Source organism: Dromaius novaehollandiae, chromosome 8 (genome assembly GCF_036370855.1).
Source record: "Dromaius novaehollandiae isolate bDroNov1 chromosome 8, bDroNov1.hap1, whole genome shotgun sequence".
In the NCBI taxonomy this organism is placed as follows: Eukaryota; Metazoa; Chordata; class Aves; order Casuariiformes; family Dromaiidae; genus Dromaius; species Dromaius novaehollandiae.
Window position 1 is genome coordinate 37,752,358 of NC_088105.1, and position 12,503 is coordinate 37,764,860.

A 12,503-nucleotide genomic window follows, 5' to 3' on the forward strand; every position below is an offset into this window, starting at 1 on the left:
ACTCATGCACACAATATTCATGCAAAAAGGACTAATGGAAATTTTTGACAGGATGCTACCCTGTAAATATTTTAAACATGAACAGTACTTATGGTTTGGTTCATTAACTAACAATGTTTGCTCTTGTCTGCACAACTGTTGTTGCTCACATGAGAATGGATGACATGCAAAGTGCTAATTTACAAACTCAGTTCTTTTCAATTTACCATCTGATCTGTCTCCACTGGGAAGCCTCAATGGTTGCTCACTACAGTCCTTGTAGAATAACTTGAGCTGAGACCAAGCACCCAAAAATAAAGGACTACAGCTACTTCCACAGGTGATGGGATTCTGCCATACTCATATTTCCATAAACAGCTCCCCTGTGATCAAAGCCATTAACCACAAACTATCAGCAAACAACACTGTATGCAATCCTATTCAAAACTGCAAGCGCACATCACCTTTTTCTTCTTCAGCCACGTTCCTACAGAAATATACTAATATAATGCGTTGGTACTGTGTTCTTCTACCCTAGAAGTGGCTAAGTTTCACAGTTCTGGTAAATACTATACACACACACACAGACACATCTGTAGAAGTAGCAGTATGAAAGGATTCAAGTATTATATTGACATAAGCCAATCTTACTATAGGCAGATAGTTAGTGAAAGAATTGGGTGAAGCAGAGAAACAAAGCAGTCTTATCCCTCATGTCTGTGGCCACTGCAATCGAGTATTTCCAACACCAAATCAAAACAACAGATAACCCTAAAGATGGGAAGTCAGATGTCTTTGACAGTAACTGCTAGTATGAAGAGTGTTATTAATGGTGACCATTGTATGCTTAGAAAGCATGCACACAGTGAGAGAATTCAAAGTTGTCTGGAGACCAGACTTACTAGCAGTTCACACACCTTCTGCACATAGTAATCCTGTATGGCTGCATTCAGTAGAATAGTACAGAATAGAAGAGAGTTCAGAAAAGGGCAAAGAACAGGCACAGATATGCTGTTTAAAGAGACACTGAAATTGCTTCTCTTAAAAGAGAGAACACACAACAATAGCAAATGTAAAAAAAACACAAAACAAAAACCCAAAACCAAACACACCCCCACACCACACAACCACACAAAACTTTTTAAATAGTGCAGAGAAAATAAAGAAAGTGGAAGTTCCTGGTCTAACACAGTACATCTCATTGGGTAGCATTCAGCAAGGGCTACACATGCTGACAACATGCAACTAGCAGGGCTAAAAACTGTTTCAGCACTTTCTTGAACCAAGGCTCTTAAGTATAACCAATTATTTCTTATCCTCAAATTTCCTTAAGCTTCTGATATTATTTTGAATATTCCTGCAATATTACATGCCTCCAAAAGCATATCTAATAAAAACACAAGTTTGGACAAATATCCAAAATTATCCAGAAACCTTAATGTACCAGTTTCTGCTGTCAACTTACCATTCAGATTTTTTTTTTTTTTAATCATTGTGGAAGGCTACAGATTTTCTGTATGTGAACTATGTTCCTTTAATAATCCCTATTTCTACACTATCTGCAGTGTGAGAGTTCTGCCTCTGCTCATGCCTAGTCTGGACCCTAGCTTGGGTGCCCACACCACGCATGTCATTTGAGGTGAGGACCAGTTATCACTTGGGCCTCATGTCCCCATTAGGGCTTGATGCCCACCAGGAGTAGGGCTCGCCATTATGTGTTCTCCAAGAGAAATGTAGTTCCTACACACCAGAACTGCTCTGCAAACAGAAACAGCATTTAATAAACACAGACGATCAAGACATTCATGCCAAAACCACGTTACATCCCCACACTAAAACACTAGCCTCGATGCAACCATCACTCCCTAAAAAAACACCAGGACTTCGCTGTATCATAGCTGTATCCAACAGCTGTCTCTTCAAATATCCATGAGGCCCAACTACTTCAGAGACCATAAATACTCATCTATTACTATTACAATATATAATATCTACAGATTACTTTATGTCTTAAAATTTTGAGCAGGTTCATCAAGGAAATATTGCTCTGTATCTGGCTTTTCATTGGCCTCACAACCTTCCTACCAAGCAGTTCCCTGCCCCTCGGTGTTACAAACTAATTCTGTTTCAAATATCTGTTCTACACAGGGTAACTTTTAGTAGCAACTTCACACCTTTAAACTCTTTTCTGTAACCTTGATGTTAGTTTGTAAGAGAAGTCATTAAGCCTGGGCACTTTGAGGCTGATGGATATACCTAAGCTAGCCCACTTTGAGCTAATCACATTCAATTTAACATTCTCTGAGCACTGACAGTCCTCATTCAAGCCAAGTGTGAAAGTTTTTAAATTAGCTTTCACAGTTTGATTCACAGACAGCAAATGCAAAATGGCACAGGATTAATTTTTTCCAACAACACAGTACAACAAAATAGCCCAAAGGCTATTTTAGTTCATTTGCTTTAACTATTAGGGAAGATTCACAGCACAGAAAATGCTCCAACAGAGACAGAAGCTCCAGAGGACTTTCAAAGCTTAATATTGCCCCCATTAATTAGAGCACCATACGTTTGTACAGCCTTTCCACTTTATCGCTAGACTTTAAAATGGAAGCCTAGACTAGACATAGATTATTGTTTAAAAGATGAACATATCAATACAGTTTTCTCTAAGCACTGTAATTAGAAGCTTGTAAGCATTTTTATTACAAATCATATTTTTAGCATTTAATAAAATCTAGCACCAGACTGCAAAATGGTCCACACAGAAGTCCATGTTTTCCTTTGAAAACTACAAATCTTGACTTCACATATAGTCTGATAGCATCTCTTTTGATTTGTCTGCCTGCATTTGTTAAGACATGAGTTAAAAAAGAAGCTGGAATACTGAATTACTTACAGAAAATCATTCATTAATTACCACCAAACAATAGCAGAGCAGGATGGAAGTTAGCTTTCTTGGCACTTAATTTTCACAGCAGTTACCACCACTAGGCACATACATTGAGTTTACATGGTCAACTTTCTGAACATGCAAACCTCTCCGCCAAACTTCTAAGTACATAAACTCCCATTTGGGCAAGTACAGAAGGTATGCATGAGTTCGCAATAATTGGATTTACAAAGAGAAGAGTTTAACAAATTCAGAACGTGTTGAAAAACTCGACACTCCATCTTCAGTGAAGAAAACTATTTTGCCAATTCAACAAAGAAACTAACATTTCCATTAAGAATTGGACTCACTTTGTCTAAGCACGTATAAGACTATTAGAAAATCATAAATCCCCATTCTTACAATGTTGTTCCTGCATAATAGACGGCACAACTGCAGCCTTAAGTATCAGAAGAAACTACTTATAGCCAGATCCAAAGTCAACTTCCTTCAATGGAAACCTTTCCATTAGCTTCAAAAGATCTTACATAAGGTCCATAACCCATAACTACTCTTTAATTAAAGTTATTTCTCTATGGTGAATACATGCATTACAGATGGGAAATATTTCCTGTTATAAATAGTATTTATAGTGAAGTATTAAATATGAACTTATAAAGACTTTTTTCACATGCACAGATGGACTCCAGCCTCAAATTTCAGATTCCAGATCTGACATAACCCAGACATGCAACTACTATTCAACAAACTAAACAGCCAAAGGCCCATTTCTAAATGTCAAAATATTAGTCATTGAGGTGGATATAATTTAGGCACTTCCTGGATACTCCACTCAAATACCAACCTCATTTTAAAAATAGCCTCTATTTTCTGTTAGGAATTTATATGCTTGCATTACACTGATCAAGAATATCACCTTTTGCAAATAAGCAACCTCCTTTGTGGTAGATTTGCAAGCAATGAACATCAGGAAATCTGTATTTTTTTAGACACAACATCCCTTTCTTAGAACTTGAAATCAGAAACCATATTGCCTAGTTAGTGCAATATATTTACATGATACTTAAAAAGTCATCATATCTGTCAAATCTTGCACCCCTCTTCAAGCCAATCCTTGTATTACGCAAAACTCCAGAGAAGTCAATGAGACTCGGAGGTGAGTCATGGTCTGTCAGTGGGCAGTCAGATGTAGGACAAGAACCTTCACAGACATTAGCACTACAAGACCATACAAGATAGCATACAACAGCATAGTTTCAGTAGATACTAAAATCGGCTTGGTTTGTAGCTAAAATATCCAGTTGCAATCAGAATCACCTAGTCTAAATAATAGGATTGCAGCTTGTGCAGAAATAACTAAATCAGACCCTCAACTATTTAAGATAAGGCTGTAAGGAGCATGCATTAGGAAGTACTTACCCAAAATACTGGGCAGGCTTGCATAGTCTCCTTGAAACCTGAGCCATCACAGTTAGAACAGGAACAGTACTCTTGCCGGCTGGATTAAGTTTGGTACACCTACAAAAGCTAGAACTGCAGCTCTGCCTGGTAGCAAAGAATAATTTTGATATCTCTTTATAGTTCTTTTATGAAATCTTTTCTGATGATGCTTATATAATAGAACACTAAAATGAAATTTCATTGGTTTAAACAGAGACTCTACCCACTCTACGTTCATGAAATTATTCAGGCCTGTCTAGTATACCAAAAAAAGTAAATAAATACACACAAGATACAGGACTGAGATGAGCAACTTTATTTTATTCTGTTTTGCTAATGCTTTTAGATTATTAGATTTTATGTGTAACAACAGACAATGCATATTCTTCAGAAAGACATAAAATCTTTAAGCTTTACATCTTTAAATATAATTCAACCCTCCACATATGGAATTTTTCCTTCAGTGATAAGTATAATTCACATGGTTTCAGAATTAACTTCCAAAACTTGTAATGCTTTATCAGCTCAGATGTTAAATAAATACAGGTTACTTGATAGCTAGACTTGTCAGACACTGCAAAACAGATACAATTCAGACAGATACAATTCAAAGTGATGAATATACTTCTCTGGTCATTTCATGTCAGGTGCTAACAGACATTAGAATCACTAAACAACACACATTCACATGAGCTGTCATATGTATGTGAATATTTATGCTTAAGAAACTTTGAATTCTATCCAAATGTAAATTCTACATTAGAACTCACCAGTCTGGATCATGAAAGTCTACCAGAGTACTCTCATTTCTAAAATGAACTAAGATTGTGAAAAATGCAGGTTTTGATGGAAGCAAATGGTCAATGGATTAGAGAGCTATTCACCTACAGGTTACCAGTCTCATTCCCCCAGGTCAGCAGCAACTGAAGCCTGCTCCCAGCTAGCAGCTGTACAGTGCACGAAGTGGAGTTTCTGATTTCACTTGCGTTCCAATGTACCCGTGTCCTCTCACAAAGCCAATGCTATAATTAGCAGTTCCAGACAGGGGACAAAGCAGCATTCAATGGGCACAGAAGATAGCCCAGGTATAAGCAAGCCTACATACGACCACTGTGTCTCAGCTAGCGTATTTCAACTCTTGAAAATCCATACATATTTAAATGGAGAAATTAACATTGATCTCTATTGAACACAAAATTATCTATATGATGACACAAAGATACTCCCCCGAAAATATTCATTCTATCTCAAAAGTGATATACGTCCCAGACAAGCACAAAACGCACGCAGCCCCCTTTCATCATTATTGATAAAACACCCAGCTACAAGCATCTGCAAAAGAACAGATTTTTGTTTTCATTTTTGTTTATTTTTTTCCTACACAGACATAGGCATTAGTTGGAGGAAGAAGTAGGTAGTTCCAGCATGACGTTGTTGGTGATGCTACTCCCAGTGGATAAAAGTCATTCCTGATATTAGAAACAAAGGACCAAGGCATCTTGTTCACATTTGAAAGCTACTATGAAGTACCCTAAAAACAAACACAACGCACCGTACATAGGCATATACATCATTTTTGTTTCGGTACTTTTTCCCCCTCATCTGTTGACTGTACTCAGTTCTTCCCCCCCACCTCCCATTTTATATGTGGATTCTTAAGCTCTTCAGATGATTTTTGTTTTGTATGTGCACAGTATGACAAGGACCTCATCCATGACATGCACCGCTCCTGAGAAACTGTAATATAAATAGACAAACAAGTCTGCATCCAGATCTATCAGAAGGGAGCTTCAGACAGCAATGCCAGTTCACAATTATTTCGGACCACAACGGCTTCTAGAGTTTTTCTAGATTCTACCAGTTACCAGCTGAACTTCACTTATACCCTGTAGACAAAATACTGCCTCGAGTTACACACCTACTGTCCCAAGGGTACTAAGGAAAATTTTAGGACCACCAACTGTGTCCTTCAACAGAGAAGGGGAAGCACTGCTGAAGATGAGGCAGTTAAGAAAAGAGAAGACGTTGCAGGTCTGGCTCTCTCAAAGCATCCAAAACAAACCGATGGCAGAGAGAAAAGCCTTCCACCACTACTCACCGGGTGAGGAAGCTCCTCTGTCCCCGCTACGAAGCGGTACGAGGACTCGGGACACTCCCAGGACGTACAAGTTTCTCTCGCAAACAATTCCGACCACCCTGCAGACAGACTGTTGGGGCTTCCCACATAGCTTTTACACCAACGTATAAAATTCCCACTTAAAAGTTTGTAGTGCTAATGAGAACCCCCAGATTTCCTAAAACATACTTTTTATACTAACACTTCAGTGTGACTTCTGAATTTGTTTTTCCTACTGAACTGCTGTTCTGAAAAAGCACAGCTCATATCCTTTCCAAAGGATTTTTTCCCCAATGTCCATCTCAAAAACTCACTTCTGGTCTCACTAAGACAGAGTCAGGTCTCTGTCCAAACTCACTATAAAAGCTCCCTCCTTTCTCACACTCTAGCCACAATACATCTCATTTCCTTCATAAATATCCTCTTTCAAATAGTTTCCCATATCTTTTAACAGAAATCTCACTTGACAAACAAGAGAGCCCCAGCAAGTATCAGAGTCAGGCCTGGGTAGGAAGAGAGGGTGTAAGCCTTCCCCTTTCGACAGCAATGAGCTCAGACGAGCTGAGCGACTTGTGCCTGCCTCGTTAAACAGATACCCAGTACAGAGAAACATCGCGCATGGTCAGGTCCCGAAGTGCGAAACCCTGGCAGTTTCATTTTATTAAATGCGCAGATATATATCTCAGCGCCTAATTTTATGATATGCATCAGAAACATTACTAGTTCTGTTCAGATATACACATAAACACACACTTACAGATTTGACTAAAAAAGCTGACTACTTGACATGAGCAAAAATTATATTGGCTTTCATAGCAATGCAGTGTCTTGAAGTAAAAGAGATATACAGCAAGTTGCTAGGGAGTGTTACTGTTTTACTGCTTGGGATTTAGCAGAAATTCATACTACAGATAGACACCAGATAACACAGAGGCCTTGCAGCGGTCAGGGAGGGAAGGCAAGCTAAGAACATGCTCTGGTAAGCACCCAAATTATGTCATTGCTTCAATATATTCTTTTATATGTTGACCATATGGGCTACACATATACAAATATAGACTACAGAAATGCATTTTCTGCCCATTAAAAATAAATTTATCTGCTTAAGATGGCCTTCAACTGGCAATCCGTAACTCAAAAAAGCAAATATTGGTTAGACCAAATGCTACCAGAAAAAGAGTTAACATGCAAACGGTCACTCAGTTCACTGTAGTTTCTTACCTGTAATAGCACGGAATAAACAACTTTAAAACAGCTATGTCGGGTCAAGATCTTCACCTGGCACAGATGGAGCTATGCCAACTTACACTGCATCCAGGATCTGTCTCTGTGTATAATTCCTTCATTCACTACATTAAATCATGTTTGCCAGCAACTACATTGTACTAATGGGTGCATAAAGCTATTCTGCACCTGTCGATTGCCAAGGCATCTGCGCAAACACAATGAAATGGAAAGAAGTGAAGCAAGGAAGTCTAGCGTTAAAAATAAATCTAAATCAATACAAGTAGAAGTTAAGCACTTGGCATGTACGGCTGACTTCCTGCTAAATATCAATGGTATCAAAGCATGTTTTTAGCTCAATGCTACCTAACAACGTTTAAATAAATTGGTTTATATCTTACCAAACAACATTCTTTGCATTTCACTGTTCTAATGCAAAGCAAAGTCAATCTTCAAGTGCAAAACACTCAAGATAAATGAACATGCTGAGTTTGAGAGAAGTTTGATTTTCTTTCTAGGAGATACAGAGCTGCTTCTGTTTTCTTCCTAAGCTCAGTGCTAGTTTATGGTGATGGTTCTGAGAAAATCACCAGTCCTGGGAGGAAATCTTTAACTCTGTTTTGTGTTACTCCTAGTAGCGCTCGGGGAAAGCATTCTCATTTCTGAGACGACCAGCAAAAAGCAGCTGTACAAGTCCAAGAAGGGAAACTTCTACTAGATGTTACACTTGCATGAGTAGCCGTTATTGCCAGTTGCGGCAACAGGAGTATCTGTTTACTCACTACCCAGATTTCAGAAAGCACAGTACAGAAGGGAAGGCAGCCTTATCATTACCTGTTTGTTTTCAGTTTCAGCAAGCTGCTTCCCCTTGCCTTCTGTAAGTATCTACTCATACATTTTTTCCTTATTGCACTTCATCTTGAAAATTAATCATCATAAATTCAAAAACATTTTCTGGCAAATCTGTCAGGTTTGCAGTGCTATTTCATTTATTACAAGACCACATGATGCATCAGAGCTCTATATTTGAACATGACATATTTTCACTTTGTTTTGATACCACATTTGAAAATTGCTCCTATCAATCTTCCACTGGAACCAAAACTTAACTGTTTGGTTCACTGAAACGTTAAATGCCAAGTCACACAGACAAATAAAAACTTTTGCAAGTTAACATCTGGAGTTTCTTTTAAAGAGAGTCTACGGAAGAGAACCCACAAAAGTGATGAGAATCGACAGTCATCAAAACCAATTATTCCTAATAATTCTGGTCATCAGATCGCACTGCAAGTTAGAAGACTTCATAAACAGGATGATACTTAAATAAAAAATTGGAAGTGTTTACTGTTGTGACTTCAAAGAAGTATTACAATTTCAGTGCCTTGGCTTATGGACGGTTAAGATCAATGATGATTTTCTGCATCATCTGCTGGGGGGGGGGGGCGGGGGAAAGGGGGGAAAAAAGAAAAACAGGCCATATACTTACATTCCCCATAATGCATCATTTTCTCTCTAAACAGTGGCAGCAAACAGGCACATCCAATACTGTATTACTTTCTTCTCTCATTCATGACGATGTCACACACAGGTTCTTTGATTCTGAAAAAGAAGCATTTCCCAGGTTCTGAGGCGAGAGGTACCCCAACCAATCCATCATGCTTTGTGTGCTAATGATAGACTCATGCATAAGAGGCACCGTAAGCACTGAAAGGCAGCAGGCATGAAAAGGAGTGAATCAACTGTCAAGGGTTGTGATCTGAAGGACTGCAAGGCTGTGATTAGAATTTTCAATCAGGACTTCCACAATTCATCACGCTACAAGGGAAGCGGGGGGACACGTTTCTTCATCAGGCGCTTCTGCTATCGGCATAGCAAGTTTCACAGTAAAACAATGAAATCTTAATGCCTGACACTTAGAAGCAGGTATGGTTGAATTTTCAGGGAGAGGAGAGCAAGTAAAAGGTTTTCCGGAACTGCTTAACTATTACTTTTTGTTTGCATGCCCAAAACTAAAATAAGATTCTCTATTCATAGTACAGCTTCTCAGCTGATGAAAAAGAAAATGCACCTCTTCCTCTCTCTTCTGTTGTAGGTAGGTATAGTTTTAGACAACTGAGTGAAAAGCAGCTGTGAAACTTTTGACTCTTGTCTTTAGAGATATGAAAAGGAGTAAAAATCCCATAGAAATCTTTAATCAGAATTTGTTAACATCCTCAATGAAACTTCACAAAATACAAAGGTAGAGTCCTTTAGAAGGAAAATATTCCCACAGGCTGTATGAGATCACCTGCAACACTTGACATGCAGCACACAGTCATCTTTTCAAAATGTAAAAGCGATTCACATGCTGCCTGAGTGTGCAAGTTCAGAGCACTCAAACACACAGTCTAACTTTGTTTCCTTTATGATATTTGCTTGCTTTGTATTGTCATTTTCTTCATTGCGTCAGTAGATGTAGTACCTACAACTTAATATCCTCAAACAAGACTCAGAGCTGGGCTGAATTTTCTAGCTCTGCCACAGTCTCCCTTTCAAAACCATGAGGAAGTCACATAAAGCTCTTGATATGTTTTATTGCTTCTTTCCCACCTATGCAATGTAGTAATGCTGTTCAGCTGAACACCAGCTTGGCCAGACTCCTTCCCAGGGAGGAGGAGAAGGAGAGGAGGTGGCTGCCTCTGCGAGACAGCCTTTGCAGACAAGACCTGTCCAGAAATGCAGTACAGGTGACTCAAGCGCTACGTATCAATTGCTGAATCTTTGTCTCAAAATCTAGATCCAAGCAACAGCCAAGGAAGATTAGACATTTATTGAAATATCCAAATGAAGCACTATTTTAAAAGGTCACTTTCATTTTAAACAATGAATAAAGCCCAGTAAAGACAGTTATTTGCATAACTAATATGTTTCAGTTATTGATATTCCTTCAGAGGGTCGCTAGCCTTTTTTCTCCAAGTTACTTAGTTAATAAAGCAACTCTTTACATATGGAGTTGTAACTGCTTTAATACTCAAAGGCACATAAAATATCTGGTACTTTTTTTTTTTTTTTTAAACTCTTTAACTGTAGTCACAGAACAACCATTTGCATAAATGCAAACACTGAAAGGGTCCATTTAACTCATGACTGAAGAGAAATCCTTTGAAACTAACAGAAAGAAATATCTGAATTATGGACAAGTCCACCTTCTGTCCCTATATGACAACAATCATTTTCCATAACACAAATTTCAGCTTTGACACACAGAATACACTTGCCATTTAGCTGCAGACTGCTCTAAGGAGATACAGTATTTAGGAAAGCATAGCGTTTTATGGGAAAATAAAAACAAACCAAAACACTGTTAGCAAGTAGCAAGCTTTAAATGCCCCAGCTTTCTAACCACTTCTTACAGGCAATATAGAACTTCTTTCTTTTTTCATTAAGAATTACACAAACAGAGCCTGCAAACGCAAGACTGATTCTGTAATAACCTGTTACAGGAAAATTGTGCCAAAGAGTTACTGAAGTCAGGCGTGCTGGTTACACTGCTCTATAGCCAGAGCCTACATGCAGCTGCAGCAGACCAGGCATCACACAAAATGCCATCTGGACAGGTCCACTGAGCTCACTGCTCGAAAAGGCAAGGAAAGCTAAGAGGCTATAGCAGTTATGAAAACTTTTTCTTCGTTAGTGGTGGCCAGGTTCAGTGTAACATTACTAACATCACAATCCACAAGTTAGTTTAAAAGCTCTATCGACCGTCTGTGAACTGTGGTCTTGCAGTTCAATTACTACGTTTTCTTTTCCTCTAAATTTCAAACGCGCTCCATTCCTAATCCAACCACAATGCTACTGCAGAAACCACTTCAGTGGTCTCTTTCGTCATGTCACTCCTTGATCCGGGAGAATGAATATTGGGATTACCTTTGTTACCGAACAAAATATTCTTAAGCCACTAATGACTTGTGCTCATCCCATTTTTGACTCATGCTACCTACTGCGACGCAATTTCCTGCCAACAAGCACCTTCGCTGGGGAGGTTTCCAGGCTGCCTACATAAAGCAGTGCCACACACAGTTCTACAAAACCAATTCTTTGTTGTTAAAATTTCACCTCAAGTATACTTTTTTGGTGAAAAGTAATGGAAGAGGAAGGAACCAACAGAAAATACCAACATCCGAGTACTGATGCCACTGACTAGATGATTATCAATGCTCATTCACATTGGTATTTCCCTATCAAAAAACAGCCTTCTTCCCCTGGGGAAGAGGGGACAGGAAGCAGAGCCCTGATCCATGTGCACAGTTCTGGGGAACAAGATGGTAATATAAATAATAAATGATATTGTTTCATCTGCTGCACATCAGCTGCTGAAACTCTGCAAATACTCCTGACATTAAGAATCATTTCAACCTGTTTTCAGATCATAAATCTCAAATCTAATCTCCATCTCCGAGATTATAACAAAATGTGAAACAGTAAGAAAACTGAATGTCCTTTCACAGGAAGTAGAAATAGATACTGTAGGAAAAGACACACTCCAAACTTGCAAATCCTCTCTTTTATGCAATCCTTAGGCATAATCTTCCAGGGGACCCCTTTGATCTCTCTCTTGGCAAGCACATCTCTCAGTATTTTTCACTGCTGCAGATCTTTTTAGCCAGCGGTTGGTTGCGTATTCAGCTGGTCACTCTAGAAAACAGCATTCAAAACACACAAGAGTAAGGAAGGCAGCAACCAAGTAAGCCACAAGTAAAGCACTTAGAGATTCTTTTCTGTATTTCTCCGTAATTACTCGCAGCCAGGGAACGTAACAGAGATCTGCTTCTTCAGCGTCTCACCTCTACAAGATTAATGCAGTGCAAACACAGC

General features: G+C 38.8%; 1 protein-coding gene across 4 annotated transcripts in view; it reads right to left on the reverse strand.

Moving 5' to 3' along the window:
• The window catches only part of DAB1 (DAB adaptor protein 1), a 169,152-nt gene that overhangs the window by 138,485 nt on the left and 18,164 nt on the right, over window positions 1-12,503 (reverse strand). For all 4 annotated transcript variants that reach the window (XM_026105178.2, XM_064516260.1, XM_026105204.2 and 1 more), the window contains one exon: window positions 9,136-9,248. The gene's annotated coding sequence lies outside the window, so the exon portion shown is untranslated. The remainder of the gene's footprint in view (window positions 1-9,135; window positions 9,249-12,503) is intronic.